Below are 27,618 nucleotides of genomic sequence, written 5' to 3'. Positions count from 1 at the left end.
GCACTATATCAGCACTCTTGTTGTGTAAAGTGAAAAATAAGGTTTGATGAATATGTATGACTCGTATAGGGAGGCTTCAATCAGTTATGTATTTATTCCAAATAAAAAAACAGTTTGATTGATTAATATTTCTTTCTTTCCTTCCTTTCTCTTGAATTAAACTGAAATTATGCTAGAATTGCTAAACCACATTTAGGCAATATGCATGCACAATAGGTGGATTTCGAGAACTTACAGTTTTTTCTTGATAAAAACATGCATAAAAATAGTTGTACTCTGGAGGTTGTCAATATGATGTTTATTACATTGATAGGTGAACATTTAACTTTTACCTTTGCACATTATTGACATTAATAGTTGCCCGCCACCCTACATGCATTTGAGAGTGCACATTGTAAAATCTTATATATGTAAACTAAAATTTTGTGCATCACTCAAATATAATGTTTCTTTGCACTGGTGTTTACCTGGTCAGATTGCTACATGAGTACCTGAATTGAGAACAAAGCATTAATCATATATTCAAACCTCACTAATTAACATTTATCTTCATTAGATGAAATAAATACATCATCTTATTTGTTCTAACCTCAAATTAAACTCTAAAACAAAACAGCAAAACCAAAATTGGATGCTGCAAATCAAAGGTAAATTTCAACCTAAACTTTAACAGGATCTCCTCATATCACAAACAAAATCTGCGTTAGCGCTGTGTAAAGCCACGACTGCATCTCCGGGCTTGCAGAGTCGCTTTGCCCTTCCTGCTGAACTGCAAACTGTATGCTCTATTCTGGGGACTCAGCATGAGAATCTCTATAGGGAGCTGAGCTGAGAAGTGGCAGAATGCCTCGATTGGTAAACAAGGCCCTGCCTTGCCGGAGCTGCATTGCTGCATGAGCACTCAAAAAGTGGTGTTATCTCAGGAACCACCACGGACAAAATTGGAATGCTTGGCGTGTACTTAGCCACAAGCTTCGCCGTGCTTCCTCCTTTCAGCAGCACTAAAATCATCGCCGCCTTGATGCAATTCGTCATCTGCACTACAGAGGAGGCCAAGCTCTCTAATGGAGAAATAGGCATGGGTGCAGCTTCCATTTTTGTCTTGAGAAGCTGCATGTAATTTATAGAATCCTCTGCAGCAACAGAGATTTCAGCCATGGTTTGAACTGCGATTTCAGGATAGGCTCCCACTGCCGTTTCTCCGCTGAGCATCACGGAGTGAGTTCCATCAAGAACAGCGTTGGCAACATCTGTGGCTTCAGCGTGCATGGGACGAGGGGAAATGATCATCGATTCAATCATCTGAGTAGCCATAACCACCGGCTTTCCTAGCCTATTTGCCTTCTCTATCATCAATTTCTGAGCTAAGAATATATTCTCAATTGGAATTTCCATTCCGAGGTCACCCCTAGCCACCATAAACACGTCCGAGTTTGCAAGAATGTCATCAAAATTCACAGCCCCTTCTTGATTCTCAAACTTGGATCAGGGCCGATCCTGAGATTTTGAAGGCCTGTGCAAGACTCAAATGGAGGCCCTTATATAGTCTAAATTTTGGTTGCTATATATATATTTTTTTATATATATATTTTTTATATTTTTTCTTATGTATAAATTTGATATAAACACAAAAGAAAATAAATAAAAAAGAAGCATGGTTTTGTAGCTATATACCTATCTGCATTCTCTAAGTTTTTGGGTTCGAAACTCCTTACATTTTAAATATAAAAAGTCGTTCTTGTATATTGTGCGGTCAGAAATCATTTGATTTTTTTTATTTAAAATTAAACAAAAATAGTATCTGACGAAAATTAGCCGCACGATGTACGATAAACTATTAGGATGTAAGGATCCCTACGATCTCACAAAGTGGATCCAGAGAGGATTCTTTTCCCATATGGTACATATATCATAATCAAAACTAATCACGCTCTTTATTATCAATTAGTTAAGCAAATCATTGATTATGATATTTGTAGCATCTTACAGTGAACTGTTAATTTTTTGTTGTGTTTTTTCTCATGCCCTAAATTGAGAATGATTATAACCCCCACTCACGGTTGATTGTCATTAGATTAGATAATTTCAAGATTCATGTCTTAAAACAATTAAACCAAATTAATCTAACGGTAATTAATGGGGGTGAGCATCACTTGGTCACCTCCACTTTAGTGTTGGGAGCAAAGTTGTACTATAATTTCTTTTTGGGTAAATTACACAAAACTGCCTCAACTATGAATCGAACCATAATCTCATACCTCATGTTTTAAACATTGCAATGTCATACCTCAACTTATGTATTCGTTGTAAAGTTAGACAACCGTTAAATTTTCTGTCAATTTTGATTGTTAAATGGTGACGTGGTAGGAGCAGAGCCCACTCATTTGGCAATTGCAATAAAAAATTAATTAATTAATAAAAAATTATTAATTTTTTATTTACAATTAAAATCACTTAAAAAACAACTATCTCAGCTGCAACCCTCCCTCCCCCTTCATCCCCAATCCATCGTTACCCGCCTCTCATATTTTACGAGCAACCAAACAAACCAGAGCATATAATTTTTCTCAGAAAAAAAAAATTCAAAACCCAAGTCGAAAAATCACAAGAGAGTGCAGACCTAATTTTTTATCCTGAAACCTTGCGTTGAATGTGGATTCGGCAATTACAAGCAAGCCGCGATTCCCAAATCTCACAAATCAAAATTTACAAACCCTTAAAAGGCTAACATATTTACTGTCACATCCTGGCCCGGACCTCCACTACATCCCGGGCTCAACTCTGTCGTAACACGATATTGTCCGCTTTGGGCCCCGACCACGCCCTCACGGTTTTGTTTCTGGGAACTCACACGAGAACTTCCCAGTGGGTCACCCATCATGGGATTGCTCTCGCGCGAACTCACTTAACTTCGGAGTTCCGATGGAATCCAAAGTCAGTGAGTTCCCAAAAGGCCTCGTGCTAGGTAGAGATGGGAATATACATAAAAAGGCTTACAAGATCCTTGGGTGATGTGGGATCTTACATTTACGAGTTCCCGGAGTGGGATTCAAATCCCATGAAACTTTCATGACATTGGACCAAAAGACTAGACTATTTCTCTACCGAAGAAAATTAAGATTTAATTTTTAATTTAAACGCATGATGTTATGGGTAAAATGATTTCTGGGCATCGGTGGAGAATACACGCAGACGAAGGAGATAAGGAAAGAGAGAATACGTGCAGACTACCTCACCGAAAAGATCTCATCCCCCGACTCCATCGAGTTCTTCCTCCCTCCCCAGAACGACGCCTCCCACTACTCCAAAATCCCTAGCGCCCTTGATTCCACCAGCAGCGCTAACCACATCAGTAACAGCGATGGCGATTATGCCACTTCAGATTCTCACGATGCACTCGAGAGCTCCCTTGCCGATCTTTAGAACCTTGACGACAAATAGACGAGGATTGGGAAAGTCTCGATCATTGCTAGGTCCAAGAATCGCCGGTGGGAAGCTCATATGGTAGCCAGATCTCGAGTTCAGGTGGCCTTCATGACAGAGGACTTGCCGCAGACGGCCATCAAGAAGTGACGAGAGAAAAGAGGGAGAGAGACACGAAGAGAGAAAGGGTTTTTAATAATTTTAATTTTTTCAGATAAAAAATTCTTCACTTATTTAATTTTTTCAGATGGGTGATGAGTGAGTCCTATTATTGCCAAGTCATCATTTAACAGTCAAACTGATAGAAAATTTAATGGAGGTCTGACATTGCAACGAATTCATAAGTTGAGGTATGACATTGTGATAGGAGCATATTTATACGCCTTAGTTAGCTAGTTTTTATGCATTTTCGTTATGTTTTCTTAGTTTAACTAGTCTTTTAAGCTATTTTCATGTGTTTTCAGGTTTTAAGGGCATATTACATAAAAAGATGCGAATTAGAGCTTTTTGGAGCAAAAGTGAGCTTAGAGTGAATAGCACATGCTTGGAACAAAAGGTTTGGACGAAATTGAAGATTTGAAGATTTGAGGATTCCTAGTCCAAGAAGGATTCCTAGTCCAAGAAGGAGTCCTAATTGAAGAAGGATTCCTAATCAACGAAGGAGTCCTAATTGAAGAAGGATTCCTAATCAACGAGGGATTCCTAGTTGAAGATGGATTCCTAGAAGAATGAAGATTCCTACTCAAACAAGGTTTCCTACTTGAAGTAGGAAAGTTAAGCCTAGAAGTTGCTATTTTGGGTTGATCTCTCCTAAATCTAAATGGCCTTAAGTTTCAACAAAATTAGAAGGTTCCTAAGCGTTGGAAGACACAAGGAAAGGTTCTAGAACATTTTCTTATCAATGCCGTGGACTAGGCCTTATTTTCTCTTGGTTTTGGGCTTTCTAGAAGCCCTAACCACATTCCCTAAATCTGCCGCACCTATCCCCTTTCTAGAACTTGTTTTCCTTGCCTTGCAAGGGTTTCTAGAAGCCCTATCTCACCCTATCCATACCTGCCGCACCTTGTGGACTTTTCCCCTTTTAATTCTGATTTCTAGGCCTTTTTCCTTGTGGATTTGGGTTATCCAAGTCCATATCTGATTACCCTAGGGTTTTAAGTGCCTATATATATACTCTCATTCACCCCTGGGCTGAATTACCACCTCTCATACACAACAATTCACGCCAGAAATCTGCCCTCTCCTTTGCCGCAGCCTTCCATCACCATTCTCCCAAATTTCTGCCAAAAACAACCTCTTGCCGTACCACCCATCCATCCTAAACACTCTCATACCATTCCATATCCATTCCCCCATACAAATACCACCCAAAACCTGTCCAAAGTCTCTGTGCCGCAGCAAGGAGGAAGAAGGCAATCATGTTGCGAAGTTGGAGCGGTTTAGGTGTTCTCTTTCTTTGGATTTCAATGTTTAAATTTATGTATCTTTGCTTTGTGTGTATGAGGAACTAAACCCCCCTTGGCTAGGGGGGATTCGAAACCATGTTTATGCTTGCTATATGATTTGATTACTTCTAATTGCGTTTCATAAGTTGTGAATTCAATTTGCTTATCTACATGAATTAAAACTTATTTGTGTGTGTTGGTTGAGAGTGCACGCTTAATTTTCATGCATAAGTTTGATGCTAGGATATAAGGGAATTTCACCTAATCGTTATGAACTTATGTTCACAAGTAGTAAAGGTTGTTGATCACAATCATGTTAAGTAAATTCTTGGCATAAGTATCATGCGCTTTCATAGTTACGAGTGCCTCGTCAATACTTATGATTTCCATTGAATGTAATGATCTTTAATTGTATCTCTATTATGCGCTTTCATGTAGGGAACTTTTGAGGAATAATTTGGTTGCGATGCGCTTTTTCCATCCAATTCATTGACTTAAGGGAAATCTGAAATTAATTTAAGCGTATCTAATTAACTTGGGGTGTTGGGAATTCATGGTTTATTGAGAAGCAATTGGAAATCGTTTTGTATGCAAGTGTGACATGTGTGGATAAGAACCCCTTAGCTAGCTTTCCATCCATTCACTTTTATCTAATTCGTTTTAGTATCTGTTCAATTTACAAGTTTTGTTTTTGTTTTCAATTTTCGTCAAAACCAATTCCCCATTTATTTTAAAATGTTAGATTAGTTAGAAATTAATTTAGTTTGTGTTTTTAAGGGTCTTGAGTCAAGTTATAACCCAATTTCGTCCAATTTAGTGTTAGGTGTTCAAAATTGCCCAGAAAGTGTTTTTAAGGCAGTTTTGAGTGTTTATTTGCTGTTTTGAGTCTTTTGGTTTGTTTTGGTGTTTTATAGTTTAGTTTTGCATTCTTTGAGTCTAGTTTAGTATTTTAAACTTTGTTTTTACGTTTTGAGTCAGTTTTCAAGTGATTTGGCAATCCCTCCTAATCTCCGGCCTAGAACGATCCCTACTTACATTCTTTACTACAATTGATAAAAAAAGGGTTTAATTTGTGTGCTTATATATTTCGCATCAAATTTTTGGCGCCGTTGCCGGGGATTAGCAAAGTTGCTAATCCCTTGGATTGTTTTATTTCAGTTTGTTTTAATTAATTCCAGATTCTGACTTTGTTTTTGTTTCTTGTTTTAGGTACTAGTTTATGACTCGGAGTTCTCATCCGATTCGCGAACACATCTTGGACTTTGACGACGATTTCGAGCGAGAATTGAGACGAAAAAGGAAGAATCCAGAACCTAGTGAATCAAGTTCAAACTCAGAAGCCGAAGTTGAGTTTGAGGAAGAGGAACCCAAGGCAAGAGTGGGTGAAGTACAGGAAGCCATGGCACAAGACAATCGTACAATCAAGGAGCTTTCAACTTCGGGATTGGACAATGCCACACCTCTATGTATTCAATATCCTGCGGCTGCCCAAGGAAAGACCGAGGAATTCAAGTTGAAGTCAAGTTTACTACACCACATTCCAAAGTACCATGGGTTGTCCATGGAGGATTCTAACAAGCACTTGAAAGAGTTCGAGGTGGTGTGTTCAAGCATGACTCCAATCAATGTTGACGGGAGCATATTGAAGATGAAGGCCTTTCCCTTTTCTCTCATGGAAAAGGTGAAAGATTGGTTATATGAATTAGCTCCCGGAACGGTCACATCTTGGGAGAGCATGAAACGGGCTTTCTTGGAGAAGTTTTTCCCAACTTTTCGAGTCATTCTCCTGCGAAAAAGGATAAGTGGAATTCAATAAGATGAAGGTGAGTCTTTTCCTACGTATTATGAACGTTTTAAATCTCTTGTTGCTTATTGTCCACATCATCAAATGAAGGAAGAGCTTCTTCTACAATACTTCTACGAGGGGCTTCTACCAATCGAATGTCAAATGCTAGATGCCTCGGCGAGAGGAGCTTTGGTGGACAAGACCCCCACGGCTGCAAAGACATTGATAGCTAATCGAGCGTTGAACGCTCAACAATACGAAGGTGTTGGACAAAAGAGTACCCCACGGCAACACCAAGTGAATGAGGTAAGTGCCATATCCGAACTTCAAAATCAAATGGCTAACCTTACTACTCTTCTTTCTCAGGTTGTGGAAGGACCAAAAGTACAAAATGTAAGTGCTTGTGGCGTGTGCTCCATGCAAGGACACCTTACGAACAAGTGCCCACAATTGATAGAGAATGGAGGGTGGGAGACCCTCAATGCCGTGGGATTTGGGCAACCATACCAACAAAGAAATGATCCCTTCTCTAATACATACAATCTGGGATGGAGGGATCATCCAAATTTCAAATGGCGAGAACCCCAACAAGGCCAACAACAAAGCACATTTAGGCAACAACCCCCGGGTTTCTATCAAAAGCCGTTTGCACCAACTCAACCCCAAGCACCACCTGCCCAAAACAAATCAGGTTCGTCCATTGATAATGATCAAATTTTTCAATTACTAACTTCTATGGCGCAGAGTATGCAAATTAAAGACAAGAAGGTGGACGAGTTGGAGAAGCAAGTAGGGCAGATCGTGGAGTTTGTGGGCCAATTCCGAGAGCAAGGCAAGTTCCCTAGCTCAACCGTTGTGAATCCGAATGGAGGCTTTGAATCTGCCAAGGCAATCATGTTGCGAAGTGGGAAACAAGTGGGAACAACACCCCAACCATCTAAATCAGCCCCAAACAAGGTGGAAGAATTGTAAATTGAAGAGGAGGAGCAAAGCATGCCCACGGCAAGGAAGGAAGTTCCTTTGCCGCAAGTTCCCATGGCTCCTAAGCCATCCAATTTGTCCAATAAAGGTAAGAACGTGTCCAATTCCATTCCTACTAATGATTTTCCTTTGAATGTCCCTTTTCCTAGTAGATTCAAGCAAACAAAGAAAGAGGAAGCTGAAAAGGACATTCTAGAGACATTTAGGAAAGTTCAAGTCAATATCCCTCTTTTTGGATGCAATTAAGCAAGTACCAAGGTATGCTAAATTTTTGAAAGAACTTTGCGCCACTAGGAAGAGGATTTCGATCAAGGAGGTTGTAAAGGTAAGTGAAAATGTCTCAGCCATCTTGCAACGCAAACTACCTCCTAAATGCAAAGATCCGGTTAGTTTTACAATTCCTTGTGTCATTGGTAATACTAGGTTTGAATCTGCCATGTTAGATTTAGGTGCATCCATAAATGTCATGCCATATTTGATTTATGCATCAATGAACCTAGGAGAGTTGAAAAATGATGGTGTGATTATACAATTAGCCGATAGATCTAATGCCTATCCAAAGGGAGTTTTGGAAGATGTTTTAGTGCAGGTTAATCATTTGATCTTTCTGGCGGATTTCTACGTGCTTGAGATGGACGAGTCAGACCATGCCCCTTCATTGCCCATCCTCCTTGGAAGGCCATTCATGAAAACGGCTCGGACAAAGATTGATGTGTTTAATGGAACATTGACGATGGAGTTTGATGGGGAAGTTATTAATTTCAATCTTTCTGATTCTATGAAGTATCCTAGTGAGAATCATTCATGTTTTGCTTTTGATGTAATTGACTCTTTGGCGCAGGACCATTTTGACAAATTGAACGACGATGCACTTGAATTGGTCATTGCACGAGGAATGGACAAGCAAAACGTTGAAGCAACAACCATGGGAACCCACGACATGCATGTAAACTCTTGTGCCGTACCCCCTAGTGATGAAGTCATTGAGATGGTGGCTGCCTTTGAGTCATTGCCATCACAATCTGGTAAGTTTTTGGATCCAATTTTAAGTTCAGTTTCGGCTAATAAGATGCTTCCATCAGTTGTGCAACCACCTACACTTGAACTTAAGCCATTACCTAGTCACTTGAAGTACGTTTACTTGGGAGAGAATGAGACGTTGCCCGTTATCATTTCCACTTCACTCACGGCATAAAAAGAAGGTAAGTTAGTGAGGGTGCTAAAGGAGTACAAAACAGCAATTGGATGGACGTTGGCCGACATCAAAGGAATTAGCTCCACAACTTGCATGCATCGCATACTTTTGGATGAGGGGTCTAAAACATCTCGAGAGGCCCAACGCCGACTCAACCCTCCTATGATGGAAGTTGTGAAGAAAGAAGTCATCAAGCTTTTAGATTGTGGAGTTATCTATCCAATCTCGGATAGTAGGTGGGTTTCGCCCGTTCAATGCGTTCCGAAGAAATCCGGAGTGACGGTGGTAGCAAATGCAGAGAATGAACTTGTGCCTACTCGCATTCAAACCGGTTGGAGAGTGTGTATCGACTATAGGAAGCTAAACGCCACTACAAGGAAGGATCACTTTCCCTTGCCATTCATTGATCAAATGCTTGAGAGGTTAGCCGGTTACGCTTTTTATTGTTTTCTGAATGGTTATTCTGGTTATAATCAAATTGTCATAGCACCCGAGGACCAAGAAAAAACCACTTTTACATGCCCTTTTGGTACATTTGCTTATCGTCGCATGCCTTTTGGTTTATGTAATGCACCTGCACATTTCAAAGATGCATGATGAGCATATTTTCTGATTATGTTGAGAAAATAATTGAGGTTTTTATGGATGATTTTAGCGTCTTTGGTGATTCGTTTGATGGTTGTTTGCATAATCTTAGCTTGATTTTAAAATGTTGCGTTGAAACTAACCTTGTTCTTAATTGGGAAAAATGTCATTTCATGGTTAAACAAGGCATAGTTTTGGGTCATATTATCTATGAAAATGGTATTGAGGTTGATAAGTCAAAGATAGATCTTGTGCGTCACTTACCCTCTCCTACTTCGGTTAGAGAGGTTCGTTCTTTTCTTGGCCATGCAGGTTTCTTCTCAAAGGTGGCACAACCTCTTTGCCGACTCCTACAAAAAGATGTGACGTTTGAGTTCAATGAGGCATGCACGGCATCATCCAACCAACTCAAGGAGTTGTTGACCACGGCACCAATCATTGTCCCACCGGATTGGAGCCTACCTTTCGAGCTTATGTGTGAGGCGTCCGATTATGCGTTAGGAGCTGTTTTGGGATAAAGGAAGGACAAGAGGCCGCATGTCATCTACTATGCCTCACGGACGTTGAATGATGCGCAGTTGAACTATTCCACTACGGAAAAAGAACTTATTGTCGTTGTTTTTGCTTTAGATAAGTTTAGATCATATCTAATTGGTACTAAAGTAATTGTTTTCACTGACCATGCAGCTTTGAAGTACTTGCTCGCTAAAAAGGAAGCCAAGCCACGGCTAATTCGTTGGATGTTGTTACTTCAAGAGTTCGATATTGAGATTCGTGACAAGAAGGGAAGTGAGAACGTGGTGGCTGACCACCTAAGTCGAATGGTGCATAATGAGGAGGCCCTACCTATTGCCGAGACATTCCCCGATGAACAATTGCTGTCCATTAAGGTAAGTGAGCCTTGGTATGCCGACTTGGTGAATTTTTTGGTGTCAAAACACGTTCCAAACACCCTAAACAGAAACCAACGTGATAAATTAAAAAAGGATGCTAAATTTTATGTTTGGGATGATCCATACTTGTGGAAATATTGTTTGGATCAGATTGTACGTAAGTGTGTGCATGATATGGAGTTTAATTCAATTTTAACTTTCTGTCACACTTATGCATGTGGGGGACACTTTGGGAGACAACGCACTGCCCTTAAGGTTTTAGAATGTGGTTTTTATTGGTCAACTCTATTTAAAGATGCTAGAACCTTTTGCATGTCTTGTGATCGTTGCCAACGAATAGGTAATATTGGGGCAAAGGATCAAATGCCGCAAAATGTCATACTTCCTGTTGAAATTTTTGATGTTTGGGGCATCGATTTTATGGGTCCTTTTCCTTCATCGCATGGGTTCCTTTACATATTACTCGCTGTGGATTATGTCTCGAAATGGGTGGAAGCAAAAGCCACCGTACTAACGATTCTAAGGTGGTTGCAGATTTCGTGAAAACTAACATTTTTGCTAGGTTTGGGATGCCTCGAGTTCTAATTAGTGATGGCGGTTCCCATTTTTGTAACCGCACCATTGAGGCATTGTTAAGGAAGTACAACGTCACCCATAAGGTTTCTACACCTTACCATCCTCAAACAAAAGGCCAAGCTGAGGTTTCGAACCGAGCGATCAAGCAAATCCTAGAGAAGACCGTGGGTCCAACAAGAAAGGATTGGAGCATGCGCTTGGATGATGCACTGTGGGCTTATCGAACGGCCTATAAAACTCCTCTTGGCATGTCACCTTTTCGGCTTATCTATGGTAAGCCATGCCATCTGCCCGTGGAGCTTGAGCACAAGGCATTTTGGGCGGTCAAGACCTTTAACATGGATATTGATGCCGCTGGAGTACATAGGAACCTCCAATTAAATGAGCTTGACGAGATTATATATGAAGCATATGAGAACGCTCGGATTTACAAGGAGAAGACCAAGGCTTTTCATGACAAGATGATTCGTGACAAATCATTCTCAATCGGGCAGAAAGAGTTACTCTTTAATTCCCGCCTTCAGTTGTTTCCTGGTAAGTTACGTTCCAAGTGGGTTGGCCCGTTTGTTATTACTAATGTTTTTGTGCATGGTGCAGTCCAAATCCAAAGCATGAAAAATGGACAAGAATTCAAGGTGAATGGGCACCGATTGAAGCCATACTATGACAACTTTATGAAGCATGCCGTGGATGACATCCCCTTGCATGCCGTGGACTCCATTGGGGAGTGAATTGGTGCTTCGTCCGGCTGTACGACGTTAAAGAAAGCGCTACTTGGGAGGCAACCCATGCATGCAACAAAGGAAGACCAAGGAATCACTCCAATTCCAGATTTGCGTTCCTAAACCCTTCTCTTTGTTGTTTATTTAGTTTCTGCCATGTTTAGTATGTTAGTTGCGGTTTGTTTGTTTATTTGTTATTTGTGTTAGTTTATGCTTGAAACATTGAGGACAATGCTTAATTTAAGTGTGGGGGGGTAACCAAAGTGTTTTGATGCAAATTCGTAGGGTTTTATCACCCATAACTTCCAATGTTGTTCCTTGCTGTTTTTAGGTGTTTTAGGTTGTTTTGATGCATTTTAGTGTGTTTTACATAAAAATCCGAAAATCCCAGAAAAAAATTGAAAAAAATGTTTTGAAAAAAACCAAAAAGAGTCGTTTTAAAGTTGTTTTGTGTGTTTGTTTGTGTCTTAGGGTACCTTCCAACACAATGATGAGGATTCGGTTTTTAATTGCATGACTGTTAAAAAGAGTTGTAAACATGGATGAAAGTTTGATTTACTCTTTGGTTTATGCTTGGTTGTGGTTATAACTTATGAATTCACATGTAATCATAAAGAAAACAATTAGTTTTTGTAACATGCTTGAAGGAAGGAACTCAAACTAACGCTACAACCTTGTGAGACTTGAGCCTAAACGTTTATTTGGAAAGTTAATAATCTGTGCATTGTTGTTTTCTAAAGTCGTTGCATGATCTCATTATTCTTTGCTTGGTTACTACTTAGAATGCCATTCATCATTTAGTTCCAAACACTAGAACTCATGCCCATTTCATTCAAAGCATGCTATTGATTTGCATAACACATATTCAAGATGAAGTTGTGTAGTGACCACCACTTAAGCCAAATTGCCGTGTCCCCCATGTTCATATGTTTTGTAGGTTTTAACCCCATTGAGCCTTGTTTAGCCTATATTGTTTGTTAACCCACATTATCCTCACCTAGCCTAGATTAGGACCATCCATACCCTTGTTCTTAAAGCATAGTAAAGCACGACTCAAGATGAATTCCTTTTGATCAATGTATTGCAGAAAACAAGTGTGGGGGAAGGGATGTATGTGAGTGCCTAAGTCTTTCATGTGGCACGGGTTAGAAAAAAAAAAGAAGAAATTTCGTGGAAAATAGAAAGAAAAAAAAAAGTTGTGAAAAATATGAAAAAGAGTTGAAAACGATGTGGAGATGAGCTCTTAAGTGTTGATTGTTGAAGAAAGGGTCCAAAACATTGAATTCGACCCTAAGTATTGCATGAATCTTCCCTTGTGTTTAAAAGTTAATTTCTGCACTCTAAAGTGAATTCTAAGTTTCGATTTCATTGCTTTGCTTGCTATTGCTTAAAGAACCTTTGTTATCCCTATCCGTTCTTTGTTAACCAATACCCCAAGCCCCGTTACAACCCTTGACTTTAATCTTGAGTGTTGTGTATTTCAATTTGTGGAGTTTAGAATTGGTATGAGCATATGGTGTCACTGGTTCTCGCATCTAAGTAGTAGCATTCCATTCATGAGATCATATCTAAATGCTTATTAACTCCAGAAAATGCTTTCTTTGTTATATATATATATATATATATGTGAGCATTCGTTTTTATGTCTACATCAATCTTCTCACATATAAGTAGTATAGGGTGTGTAGTAAGAAACTCTGTGTGAAAATTGAGTGCATATCTAGTAAGGAATTGAGCAAATTCCATGTTACTACGTTCAAATCATGTTTTAATTGGTTAAATGTGAACTAGTACTTGGTGACTATGGTTAAGTATGTGCTTAAGTGTGAAGATGACTAAAATTTGTGGGAATGATGATTTTTAATATGTCATGTGCATTGGAAATCCCTGAGGCAAACGTTGGAAGGTTTAGGTTATGTTTTGATTATTTTGTTTCGTTTCGTTTTTCTCTTGTTTCTTTGTTTTGCTCGAGGACTAGCAAAAGCTAAGTGTGGGGGAATTTGATAGGAGCATATTTATGCGCCTTAGTTAGCTAGTTCTTATGCATTTTCGTTATGTTTTCTTAATTTAAGTAGTCTTTTAAGCTATTTTCATGTGTTTTCAGGTTTTAAGGACATATTACATAAAAAGATGCAAATTGGAGCTTTTTGGAGCAAAAGTGAGCTTAGAGTGAATAGCACATGCTTGGAACAAAAGGTTTGGACGAAATTGAAGATTTGAAGATTTAAGGATTCCTAGTCCAAGAAGGATTCCTAGTCCAAGAAGGAGTCCTAATTGAAGAAGGATTCCTAATCAACGAATGAGTCCTAATTGAAGAAGGATTCCTAATCAACGAGGGATTCCTAGTTGAAGATGGATTCCTAGAAGAATGAAGATTCCTACTCAAACAAGGTTTCCTACTTGAAGTAGGAAAGTTAAGCCTAGAAGTTGCTATTTTGGGTTGATCTTTCCTAAATCTAAATGGCCTTAAGTTTAAGCAAAATTAGAAGGTTCCTAAGCGTTGGAAGACACAAAGAAAGGTTCTAGAACATTTTCTTATCAATGTCGTGGGCTAGGCCTTATTTTCTCTTGGTTTTGGGCTTTCTAGAAGCCCTAACCACATTCCCTAAATCTGCCGCACCTATCCCCTTTCTAGAACTTGTTTTCCTTGCCTTGCAAGGGTTTCTAGAAGCCCTATCTCACCCTATCCATACCTGTCGCACCTTGTGGACTTTTTCCCCTTTTAATTCTGATTTCTAGGCCTTTTTCCTTGTGGATTTGGGTTATCCAAGTCCATATCTGATTACCCTAGGTTTTAAGTGCCTATATATACTCTCATTCACCTCTTGGCTGAATTACCACCTCTCATACACAACAATTCACGCCAGAAATCTACCCTCTCCTTTGCCGCAGCCTTCCATCACCATTCTCCCAAATTTTTGCCAAAAACAACCCCTTGCCGCACCACCCATCCATCCTAAACACTCTCATACCATTCCATATCCATTCCCCCATACAAATACCACCCAAAACCTGTCCAAAGTCTTTATGCCGCAGCAAGGAGGAAGAAGGCAATCATGTTGCGAAGTTGGAACGTTTTAGGTGTTCTCTTTATTTGGATTTCAATGTTTAAATTTATGTATCTTTGCTTTGTGCGTATGAGGAACTAAACCCCCCTTGGCTAGGGGGGATTCGAAACCATGTTTATGCTTGCTATATGATTTGATTACTTCTAATTGCGTTTCATAAGTTGTGAATTCAATTTGCTTATCTACATGAATTAAAATTGATTTGTGTGTGTTGGTTGAGAGTGCACGCTTAATTTTCATGCATAAGTTTGATGCTAGGATATAAGGGAATTTCACATAATCGTTATGAACTTATATTCACAAGTAGTAAAGGTTGTTGATCACAATCGTGTTAAGTAAATTCTTAGCATAAATATCATGCGCTTTCATAGTTACGAGTGCCTCGTCAATACTTATAATTTCCATTGAACGTAATGATCTTTAATTGTATCTCTATTATGCGCTTTCATGTAGAGAACTTTTGAGGAATAATTTGGTTGCGATGCGCTTTTTCCATCCAATTCATTGACTTAAGGGAAATCTGAAAGTTAATTTAAGCGTATCTAATTAACTTGGGGTGTTGGGAATTCATGGTTTATTGAGAAGCAATTGGAAATCGTTTTGTATGCAAGTGTGACATGTGTGGAGAAGAACCCCTTAGCTAGCTTTCCATCCATTCACTTTTATCAAATTCGTTTTAGAATCTGTTCAATTTACAAGTTTTGTTTTTGTTTTCAATTTTTGTCAAAACCAATTCCCCATTTATTTTAAAGTGTTAGATTAGTTAGAAATTAATTTAGTTTGTGTTTTTAAGGGTCTTGAGTCAAGTTATAACCCAATTTCGTCCAATTTAGTGTTAGGTGTTCAAAACTGCCTAGAAAGTGTTTTTAAGGCAGTTTTGAGTGTTTGTTTGCTGTTTTGAGTCTTTTGGTTTGTTTTGGTGTTTTATAGTTTAGTTTTGCATTCTTTGAGTCTAGTTTAGTGTTTTAAACTTTGTTTTTACGTTTTGAGTCAGTTTTCAAGTGATTTGGCAATCCCTCCTAATCCCCGGCCAAGAACGATCCCTACTTACATTCTTTACTTCAATTGATAAAAAGAGGGTTTAATTTGTGTGCTTATATATTTCGCATCACATTGCAATGTTTAAAATATGAGGTATGAGATTGTGGTTCGACCCATAGTTGATATAGTTTTGTGTAATTTACCCTTTCTTTTTATATATGGATGGCTAAATAGTCTTCAAATAGAATGAAAATTAGATGATCCTTAAATAGTGACCAAAAAATAAAAGAATGACATGTATTCGATTAAATGATGTCATATGTAGAGATGGGGACTTTTAAAGATTATATCTTCAGACTTTTGAGGATTTTAATAAATTATGATATTCCTAATTATAGATTTATTATCAAAAGTTATCTTTTATAATAAGAGAAATTAAACTACAAATATTAAAAAATAAGAAAATAAGTGAGAAAATTAATATAGCTCAAAAATGCCCAACATGGTTCCATAGGGAGTCAAAACCATGCATAATTATCTGTTAGGACAAGCACTTGAAAACTCCCCGAAGACAACATTGTGAGCCTTGTAAACACTCTTTCTATATGTAGTACAAAATAAAGGTTATGAAAATTTAGGTGTTCGTCGCAGGAATCTCCTGGCGGACGAGCACACAGCTCCCCTGGGAGAATGGCGTCGGTTGAGGGTATCTGTTGTACTTCTGCTTTCTTCTCGGGCTCGCTCGGGCAAGCCTTTGTCGGGCAGATCTTGGTCGGGCAAGACACACTTCGGGCAAGGCTCGTCGGGCAGTTCTGAAAGAGAAGGACAGAGTTAATTTGAAAGGGTGCCTTTGTGGGGCCTTAGGTGTGGGCCTTAAGGCTCACAATCAAGATTAACTTTGTCATGCTCAGGCGTGCCACTGCCATCTTCAGTATGGCAGATGTTGAATGGGTGTTAAGCTTTGATTGAATATGTATACGCCCGAGAAACCAAGTTAGATATAACAGGTGCCTTTGTGGGGCCTTAGGTATAGGCCTTGAGGCTTCCTGTCAAACTAAACTAGCGCTTGGATGTATCATATGTGGTCTTTTATGGTTGCCAGAGTCTTATTACTATTATACCTTTGATTATCTGAATCCAAGAGGTAGGACGAACCCAAATGAGTGCCTTTGTAGGGCCTTAGGTATAGGCCTTGAGGCTTCCCATCAGAGTTAATCCTTATACTCGGACCAACTAGACCGCAACATGAAATGAAGCTAAATAGATGCCTTCGTGGGGCCTTAGGTGTAGGCCTTGAGGCTTTCTATCAGAATTCACTCCATGCTTAAGCATTTTCTACGAATCAAGATATAATAGCAACAAAATGGAGAAATAGATTGATTACTTGCGCCCCAAGTAACTTCGGACTTCTCGCTTATCAAGGATTGTCGTGGATGGGTTGAGTCCACATAGAGTTCTTTTTTTATGCCTTGAGGCCAAGGACTTTACTGATCTTTAAATTACATGCCCGCGGGCTTAAGACTTAGATCTGATTTGACCTCTGACGCGATTCAGATCGGATTCAAGTGCTGAAGACTCATTTTCATTATGACTTTGCTAGAAATAACTTGTATATAACTGGGAATATATATAACATGTTATTGTGCTTTTGAAAGAAAGAAAAGACAAAGACAGAGCAAAGATAGTCGGGTAAGTTTGAACCTTATCGGCCAAGGCTGAACTTCTTACAAAATCTATCTTTGTGGCTCTGTCAGAGGTCTGAAAGCTTTTAGAGGGGTTGACGGGGGAGAAGAGGATACAAAATGAATCGATACCACCATGAACAAGGTAGCAGAGCTATTACAAGGGTTTGGGAAGGTTTATCCCGAATGGGATGAAGGCTTGTGCTGACTACAGCTTCGTTGAAGGCAAATCTGGCTTGAGCAGAGTTTTGGCTTTTGTTTGTTTGATTGAGTGTCCTTAATTCTGTCTTCTCTTCCTCCTTTTATAGACGACTTCAGCTTGGGTTCCTGTAGCAATAGCGGTGCCCGAATGCGGTTTGGTGATGACTCACTAGCTTTTTTACATGAATGCCACCAATAAAGTACTTTATTGGGCTATGTAGTGACTGAATAGCCTACCCCATGTGGTCTTTGAGCAGGTAAGCAGGTGGCCTTTGTAACTTGTGCCCAGCCAAAAGCCTCTTTCCTGCTTCCTAAGTTTTCCTCTGGGCCTTGGGTTTGGGCCGACTTTCTCTCTGGCCCAAAGTTCAGATTTTATCCCAAACAGTGCCCCCTTCAATTGATGTTAAGTTTGGGATCCCAAGCGCCAATATTAATTGAAAGAGACCCCTGCTTTAAACCCTTAGAACTCTTAGAACCCTTGTGAGTGAACTTCTCTGTTCTCTGTGTTTCGTAAAAAGAAAACCTTCTCTGACACAACAAAACTTCCCAATTCTTCCATCATTTCTTTCTCGTTGTCCGACGAGGTTGCATCTTTACCGTTCTCCTTGTTTTTCTTCCCCACGGCCTTCATTAAATGGCCTCAGGATCCGGCCAAACCCTACCTTCCTACGAGTCTGGTGAAGGAATTGCCACTCTACGCCGTCTGCTCAACGGGCTGCATCGTCCGCGAGCAGGTCTGCATTCTGAACTCTTCTTTGAGATGCATGGGGTTCAATCTTTGGGTCCTGCCTGGATTTCTCGGGTTCCCTCAGTAGTAGAAAGTAATATGCCTAGGGGAAACTGGTTTACCCCAAATCCTTATTTGGCCGACTCGGGCATTTCTTCTTCTAAGTGGTCTTTTCATCGTCGAGGCTTTCCCTTGATGAATGATCTTGCCTGGGCCCAGTGGATTGACGAATTGGAACCCCTAAGCCCGAATTGCTTGCTTCTGCCCTCCTCTTTTGGAATACGGGCACAAACACCTTCGATTTCCGTATGGGTCCCATGTCTCCCACCATTCTTGATATGGCCCAAGTCTTCGGGTTGAGGCCATCGGGCAGGGTGATAGATGTTACTCAAGATTGGATTCCATCCTCTACCACCGGGGGCTCAAGTTCTTCCACCTACTTCCTTCCTCTTAGCTATAACTCAGTTACTTTCAAAAGTTATGGGACCTCCTTTAAAGGATTCATCCCTTTTGTCAAGAAGAACTTCGGGGCAGGCTCTCCTCAAGCCGACAAAGATCAAGAGCATATGTACTTTCTTCTTTACTGGCTTAACAAGCACGTCTTCCCCAATAAATCCAAGGGGGTACGGGTAGAATGGATCCCCTTGGTAGAGGTTCTTCACAATTTTGATGACGTTGCCACAGGTCCATTCCTTCTCTCCCATCTCTATCACCTTCTTTTTGACATGACCCGGGATGAGCCCTTTGAGACCAATTTGAACGGCCCCATCTGGATGATACAGATTTGGCTACAATGGTATTTTCCAGAATTTCGGGCTATCAATCTAGAGTTTCCAGAGGGTGTGGCTCCTGCCCGAATCCTGGCTGAAGCTCCTCCTGTAGATCATTCCACCTTTGCATGCTTCTACTTTTTCCGAGTCTGCAGGACTCGGTCAGACTTGGAATGGGGTGCATCGGTCTTGAGGAGATATCCTTGGTTTTCTGACCAAGCCTTCCAAGATGCCCCTGGTGAGGATGCTGCTCCCTTCTGCAGGGAAAAGTTTATCAGCTGTATTCAGTCAAGAGACTTGGCCTGGGGGGTCCGGGGAAATCGGTATGATCGAGGCTTGGAGGTGTATCATCCTAACTTCTGCAGCAGGCAGTTAGGATTTAGGCAATCCATACCTGTCCCATTCTTCGACTCCATCCATTGTGGCACTTCATTTCGGTTACAGACTCCTTCTGAAGCAATATTTCGAGCTGCCCGCCGTAGCTTGGACGTGATGAGCCAAGCAGCCCGACATTCCGTTGTTCTTAATTTCGAATGTACCTCGCTGTTTTCCTCTTGGTGGGAGGAAAGGTGGACTAGAAAATACGGAGGAGATTTGAAAGTGAACCACGATCGTATTTTCAGCCAGCTTTCTCTTAAATCATATCCTAGCTCGGGCGAGCTTGCAAATTGGAAAGATATGATCCAAGAGAAAAACCGATTACTCCTAATAGGTGACTTTCTTCCCATCCGATTTTGCTTTCCTTGTTGTTTACTTTCCTCACTCTTACCTGTTTCTGCAGCTTCAGTTGATACTGAATCCGAAGCCATCGAATCAGAGAATGATTCTGCTGATGCCGCAGTTCTTCATGGTGCTGCAGCAGAAGCTGAAATGCGGGAAGCCGGGGAAGGGACAGACGTCTCAGAATCTCTTGGGGATTCAGGAGCTGAAGAAACAATTAAAGGAATAGCCAAAGATACGACCAGAGCATCTAAACGAAAGAGGGTGGCCATAACTAAAACCATAATCTTTGATCCGGCACTTCCTTCAGCAACCACACGACCAATTCTTACCCGAAAGAGTAAGCGGGCAAGAGTCACCGTGCCTCCTAAACCAATAGCCTCATCTGCTCTTGTTTCTGAAGCGGGTAAAGAGACAGAACAATCTTCCAGTGAGTCTATCCTCTTCTGGATCAAATGGCTACCATTCTCCCTTATCTGATTATCCCTTTATCACTCAACAGGACCTCAAGCTTCTAAAAGGTCAACCCTTGCTTCTAAGAAGGAAACACGAAGGGCTGCTACGCTTAAAGAGGTATGACTTCTATCTTTATACTTTCTTATTTTCAAACCTTTCTGAATTTTGAATAATTTGGCTTAGGCTACAAGGAAAGAAAGTCTTTCTCCGCAACCTGCCCTAGATGCAACCCCTTCTTCTCAATTTGATCATTCCACAGGAATCATGTTGCATTTTGTGGATGAGGATGATACTTTGGTGAGTTACTCTTTCTTTTCATTTCAACTTTGCACATTGCTACCCAAGTAACTCCTATCCATGTTCTTTGCAGCCATCTTCGGGATATGAACCCCTTTCCCCGTCAGTGGCCTTGGATAAAGAACCCATAGTTCCTGAGATCCCTGTAGCTTTAGACACAACTATTTCGCAGGTGCTTACTCGCCAGACGGTCGATGAACCTCCTTCTCCTCAAGATCAACCTCAGGTGCTGGAATATTTTCTTCTTGTTTCTTCCTCTGGTGACCTTTTGCTGATCATCACTACTTTCTTTGGATACAACCAGGATGTAGGCACAGGTTCAGGCACAACTTTCCCATTTGTCGTTGGTGGTGAAAAATCTTCACCTCGACAAGGAGTTAGTGCATTCTCTGGTAAAACCCCGGGGTTAAGTCAGGTAACTTTCTTCTCTCCAAAGCCTCTTTTGTTTTGACTTGTGTATAATTCATCTTGTCCTGATCCTGAAGTTTTGTAGCGAGTTTCCCCGAAAGAAACTTCCCCTCCTCCAATGGCCCGTAACCCAATGTGCTTTCAACCTCCTTCTTCCTCTGGAGATGTTGACACCTCCCTGTCTAGAGATGAACCGATTGAACAAATAGAAATTGCTCCTTCCATAGGCATTATCTCACCAGAAGAAACTGTTATGCCGGACCCTTCTCCTTCCTCCTCTGATCCTGCCAAGTTGCCCAAACTCTTCGAAGCACTCGGGCGACTTGAGACGCGGTTGAAGTCTTCAAAGCAGGCTTCAACAAAATCTATGTCTTCGGAGCAGCAACAAATCTTTCAAACATGGGCAAAGAAAGAATTCACTGCATCATTTAGCCTCAAGGCTCTCTGTGACCTCGAGAGAGTTATTACTGAGTTCTTTAAAAACGATCGCTTATCTAAGCCTCAGTATGATTCTTTCCTTTCTTTCTTTGAAAACTTGAGGGCCCTCAGGGAGCAACATCAGAGAGCAGACCGGCTGGTTAACCGGGTAAAATGCTTCATAGAGAGAGAATCGAGCTCCTCTACCCAAGTTAGTCGGCTAATGGAAGAGAGTATGCAGACCAAAGAACGGATTGAAGTTGTTTCTTCTGAAATTCAGAAGTTGGAGAGACAACTGATGATCCTTAAGGCGGAGCAAACAACTCTTCTGGATAACCTTGAGCAACAGATCGAAGGGGTGGAAAAAGCGACTTCAGAGTTAGAGCAAACCAAGTCTGAACTTGTAAACAGCCATACTGTCTTGGCTGAACCAAATAGAATTTTTACCATCATGCGAACATACCATTCTAGAATAATCACCTTATGTGAAGATGTAAAGTTTTTGGAATAGAATTACTTTGTAATCTCTTTTTGTTTTAGAATGGATATGTAGCATTCCTCCTGTTCTGCTCCATTTGGATAGGCCTCAGGCAACTCTATGCCCCCTTGCCTACCTGCTTTTCTCCTCCATCTTTATTGTTGGCAATCTTAGCCCATGCTCCCGGGTCCTTTCAATGGCATTTTACTCTGTTGATAACCCCGACTCCTTGAAAACGAGGTCGATCATGCTAATAGGAGCTTCGGGGAAAGGGTTAGTATCCACCAACATACTAGCCTGAGGTGAATCGAGTAGTAACTTCCCCTTCACTATAAGATCCTGTACCCAGTCCCTAAACTGGACACAATTGACTATAGAGTGGTTGAAGGTATAATGCAACTTACAATACTTCTTCCCCCTGAGTTCCTCGGGCTTGGGCATCTTTTTGGTGCTGTCGGGCAAAATGACTCTTGCCCGCACAAGTTCTTCATAGATTTCTGGCGCCTTGGTTAGATCGAAAGAATAACTTTGATACTTTGGGGGTTTCATGGGTACGAACCCACCATCATTCATCACGATCTTCTGGTCCTTGACTGGTTGGACTAACCCTTTGATCGTCAATGGCTTGAAGGGTGTGGTCATCTCAGCAGCACACACATCTATACTCTTCTCCTCATGATCATCTTTGCATTCGGGTCCGGCTTCCCCTACCTCTACATGGTGAATAGTAGCTTTATTTTTGTAGAACGGAGGAGTTTTGGAAGTATGTTTTACCTGCTGTTCCTCCTGTAACAGCCTCTCATACTTAGTAGCAGCAATCACCAACTCTTGTAGCTCATTAAACTGTGCATCATAGAACCTCTTTCTCAAAGGTAATTTTAAAGCCCTTTGAGCAATGGATATGAGTTGTGCCTGGTTGACAGGGAACTGACATCTCATCCTTGTCCTCCTGAACCTCATCATAAAATCTTCAGTGGACTCATGATCATATTGTTTCACTTCTACCAGATCATTAATGGTGAGCTCTGGCTCTATCCTGTAGAACTGTTCATGGAAAGCCATCTTCATTTGCCCCCAGTTAGCAATGGAATTGGGGGGTAATAGAGAATACCATTGAGATGCCAATCCTGCTAGTGAATTTCCAAACAACCTCAATTTGTAGTTTGGATTGTCCTCATACGCCACACAGTGATTAGAAAATTTGAAAATATGATCTCTGGAGGACACACTGCTATCTTCCCCTGTGAAAGTCGGGAATGCGGGCATCTTGAAATTAAGAGGGAATGGATTTAACTCATCGATATATTCAGGATATGGCTTCTGGTAGGTAACCCTGAATACTGGACGAACTCGAGGCTGGGCGTTTTGAATCACCGTTCTTCTTAACTCAGCCAATTCTTCTCTTAGTTGCTGAGTAGCTAAATTATCATTCTGACCATGGATAGCTGACTCAATCTTCGGACTCCGGTCATTGCCCGCGTTTGCTTCCCTCCTGGTTTCAGATTTTCTCCAGTTAGATCCTCCACCTTTGTTGACCATCGGGGGTGGCCTATAAGGTAGAGGTTTATCTGACGTAGTAGTGGTTGTTTCTTTCCCGCTAGTTTCTCCAGCCGTGGCTGGCAGTCCAAACTTCATTCTTTCTTGTTCGCTCTGCCTCCTATTATTAAATGATAATAATGGGAAGCTGGGAAACTCCTTTTCTGAAGCTGACTCCATCACTGCTTGACTTCCTTCAGGTATCACCTTCTTCTTTCCCCTATCCTTTTCTTCTTCTAGTAGTGGAAACAAAGAAATGATTGGCTCACTTCTTATAACAACTGGACTCATTCCACTTTCTTGAGCACCCTTTGGAGCAGAGAACTCCAAATCCAGCCTCCTTTGTAGATTTCCTGTAAGCATGCAGAGTCTGCTTACTTCTCCCTTAGTTTCCAAGGAAATTCTTTCCATGCTTTTCAACACTTGGATCATTGTAGCTTGCAGTTCTTCATTAATCCCTTTCCCCTGTGATTTCTCAGATGCAGTCGAACTACCTGAGACCACCTGTCCGGATGGGGATAAAGGATTTTCTGATTGTTCTGTCATCTGGAAAAGATCCTTCTTGGCTTCTTTTTTGGCAAGTTTATAGCTTCTCTTTTTGGACATGTAAGATCTTAGAAGTGTAGCTGTTTCTAATCCCACCGGGCGTGCCAAAACTATGTTCGTCGCAGGAATCTCCTGGCGGACGAGCACACAGCTCCCCTGGGAGAATGGCGTCGGTTGAGGGTATCTGTCGTACTTCTGCTTTCTTCTCGGGCTCGCTCGGGCAAGCCTTTGTCGGGCAGATCTTGGTCGGGCAAGACACACTTCGGGCAAGGCTCGTCGGGCAGTTCTGAAAGAGAAGGACAGAGTTAATTTGAAATGGTGCCTTTGTGGGGCCTTAGGTGTAGGCCTTAAGGCTCACAATCAAGATTAACTTTGTCGTGCTCAGGCGTGCCACTGCCATCTTCAGTATGGCAGATGTTGAATGGGTGTTAAGCTTTGATTGAATATGTATACGCCCGAGAAACCAAGTTAGATATAACAGGTGCCTTTGTGGGGCCTTAGGTATAGGCCTTGAGGCTTCCTGTCAAACTAAACTAGCGCTTGGATGTATCATATTTGGTCTTTTATGGTTGCCAGAGTCTTATTACTATTATACCTTTGATTATCTGAATCCAAGAGGTAGGACGAACCCAAATGAGTGCCTTTGTAGGGCCTTAGGTATAGGCCTTGAGGCTTCCCATCAGAGTTAATCCTTATACTCGGACCAACTAGACCGCAACATGAAATGAAGCTAAATAGATGCCTTCGTGGGGCCTTAGGTGTAGGCCTTGAGGCTTTCTATCAGAATTCACTCCATGCTTAAGCCTTTTCTACGAATCAAGATATAATAGCAACAAAACGGAGAAATAGATTGATTACTTGCGCCCCAAGTAACTTTGGACTTCTCGCTTATCAAGGATTGTCGTGGATGGGTTGAGTCCACATAAAGTTCTTTTTTTATGCCTTGAGGCCAAGGACTTTACTGATCTTTAAATTACATGCCCGCGGGCTTAAGACTTAGATCTGATTTGACATCTGACGCGATTCAGATCGGATTCAAGTGCTGAAGACTCATTTTCATTATGACTTTGCTAGAAATAACTTGTATATAACTGGGAATATATATAACATGTTATTGTGCTTTTGAAAGAAAGAAAAGACAAAGACAGAGCAAAGATAGTCGGGTAAGTTTGAACCTTATCGGCCAAGGCTGAACTTCTTACAAAATCTATCTTTGTGGCTCTGTCAGAGGTCTGAAAGCTTTTAGAGGGGTTGACGGGGGAGAAGAGGATACAAAATGAATCGATACCACCATGAACAAGGTAGCAGAGCTATTACAAGGGTTTGGGAAGGTTTATCCCGAATGGGATGAAGGCTTGTGCTGACTACAGCTTCGTTGAAGGCAAATCTGGCTTGAGCAGAGTTTTGGCTTTTGTTTGTTTGATTGAGTGTCCTTAATTCTGTCTTCTCTTCCTCCTTTTATAGACGACTTCAGCTTGGGTTCCTGTAGCAATAGCGGTGCCCGAATGCGGTTTGGTGATGACTCACTAGCTTTTTTACATGAATGCCACCAATAAAGTACTTTATTGGGCTATGTAGTGACTGAATAGCCTACCCCCTGTGGTCTTTGAGCAGGTAAGCAGGTGGCCTTTGTAACTTGTGCCCAGCCAAAAGCCTCTTTCCTGCTTCCTAAGTTTTCCTCTGGGCCTTGGGTTTGGGCCGACTTTCTCTCTGGCCCAAAGTTCAGATTTTATCCCAAACATTAGGGGGCCCTGAAAATCGAGGGCTTCGTGCGGTCACACGTCTGGCACCCCATAGGGCCTGCCCTGCCTGGGACATGAGCATTATGTTCTTTGCATGCTTCCCCAACACTTTTCGGACCTCAACTAGGTCTGAACCTTTGCGTACAAAAGAGAGCGCAATGATGTCAATCCCATTCGGAACTCCCCACTCCAAGATATCAATCTTGTCTTTCTCTGATAAGGTTGGCAGACCAACAATCACTCCAGGAAGACTTCAGTATCCGGTTTCACATCCATAGCCAACCTCTTGTAGCTCGTAGAGAACATGCTATTGTCAACGAATGATATAGTCAGTGGTGACGATAATATCTTTGCCCTGTTTAAGGTATATAGGTTTCCCTATTCAAATATTGGGACCCTTAGTATCCAGCACAACAGCACAGCGAATTCCATGTTGTTCATAGCGGTCCTGAGATTGTCAAGAGTTTCTTGGTGGTAATCATGAGTACCGTGCGAGAATTTGAAGCGAGCCGCATTCATCCAGGCCCTCAGGAGTTTCTCACACATCTCCACAGATCGGGAAGACAGTCCTAACGTGCACACAATCTCATTCTACGGTTGTTTCTACCCCACAGATTCAAGTACCTTCTCCATTGTTATGTTCACAAACTCACAACAATCTACATACAAACTTCATAGGAGAAAAAGGTTAAAGCGCAAAGGGTTTATATAGGGTTTCGCAAGAAAGGTTTTCTTGGGAATGAAAGTCATGACAAGGCGATGTTTTTTTTCTTTTGCATACAATGAGGTGATATATTCGAGGGAGTAGAATTTTCTCCCCTCCTAATTCTCCCCCCTTCCCTTTCCTTCTCTTATGCACTTTCTTTTGTCTTTCTCTCTCTATAAAGAAGTCAACATAAAATGTTAATGTGGTTTAATCATAACCGTTCAAAGATGAGATGAGGTAAGGAGAGGGAGATTAGGATCGAAGAGAATCCTATTCCATATTTTTAGTTTAGGTACCACTGGAAAAGTCAACCAAGCAATTCTATAAACATACTATAATTCAAAATAGGATTAAGTACCTTAAACACCTCAACCTTTTAGTGTTATTTCAAACTAGTCTCAACCTTTTCAAACATTCCAAACAAGTACCCAACCTTTTTAAAAAGTCATATCCGTTAAGTTCCAGTTAATTTCTCAAACATAGGTTATATTCAAAACCCACCAACTGGGATATCATGATCAACATTAATATTAGTTGTCTCCAAATCTAAATTTCAAACATACATTATATAATATGGAACCCCATGATCAAACAGGTATTGAATTGGATCAAAAATGGACCCATATTGAAATTACATTAGGAGGACAATCTCCTAAAAGAATGTTAAAATTCAGATAGGGTTTCAAGGAGCTTGTTTCTGCTCATGTCATTTCCTCATTCGCTCTCGTAAAGATTTCAGTTCTTCTTTGTAGATAGTGATGATTGTAGTGGCCGCATCATGGCAGTCTATACCATTTCAGCAACATCTATGACATTTTTCTCGATGTTGGCGGCTTGAGTTGTAGGGTGGAGTTGTGGTTTTGCGTTGGGTTTAGAGGTAATGGCATGATGAGAGTGGTGGTGACCGTTAATTGGTGGAGGCTTTGCTTCCATGACTTTCTATTAATTTGGAGACAAAGTTAGCCCTAGTTAATTTAACAGATTTTTATCTGGGGCTCAACGGATGTGGCATTTCAATAGCTTGGGTACTTATTTGGAATGTTTAAAAAGGTTAAGACGATTTTGGATTGACACTGAAAGTTTAGGAAGTTTTGAGTACTTAATCCTTCAAAATAATTACATGATTATCACTCAATTCAATCACGTTTTTTGATCTGCCAACTTTTTTCCATAACCGTTCAATCAAATTTTCCTGCAATCGATCAATTAAATTATCAAGTGACCTGCCAATCAAAATTTCCATTCTCAATGCGACCATCCAACAACGAAATATGTTG

General features: G+C 40.9%; 1 pseudogene; it reads right to left on the bottom strand.

Annotated features, from left to right (window-relative positions):
- Nucleotides 1-666: 666 nt before the first annotated feature.
- Nucleotides 667-27,274, bottom strand: LOC139188662 (pyruvate kinase, cytosolic isozyme-like; annotated as a pseudogene).
- Nucleotides 27,275-27,618: the final 344 nt, after the last annotated feature.

The sequence above is a fragment of the Malus domestica genome, chromosome 10, assembly GCF_042453785.1.
Source record: "Malus domestica chromosome 10, GDT2T_hap1".
Classification (NCBI taxonomy): Eukaryota; Viridiplantae; Streptophyta; class Magnoliopsida; order Rosales; family Rosaceae; genus Malus; species Malus domestica.
This window is presented reverse-complemented; position numbering and strand designations above follow the sequence as displayed.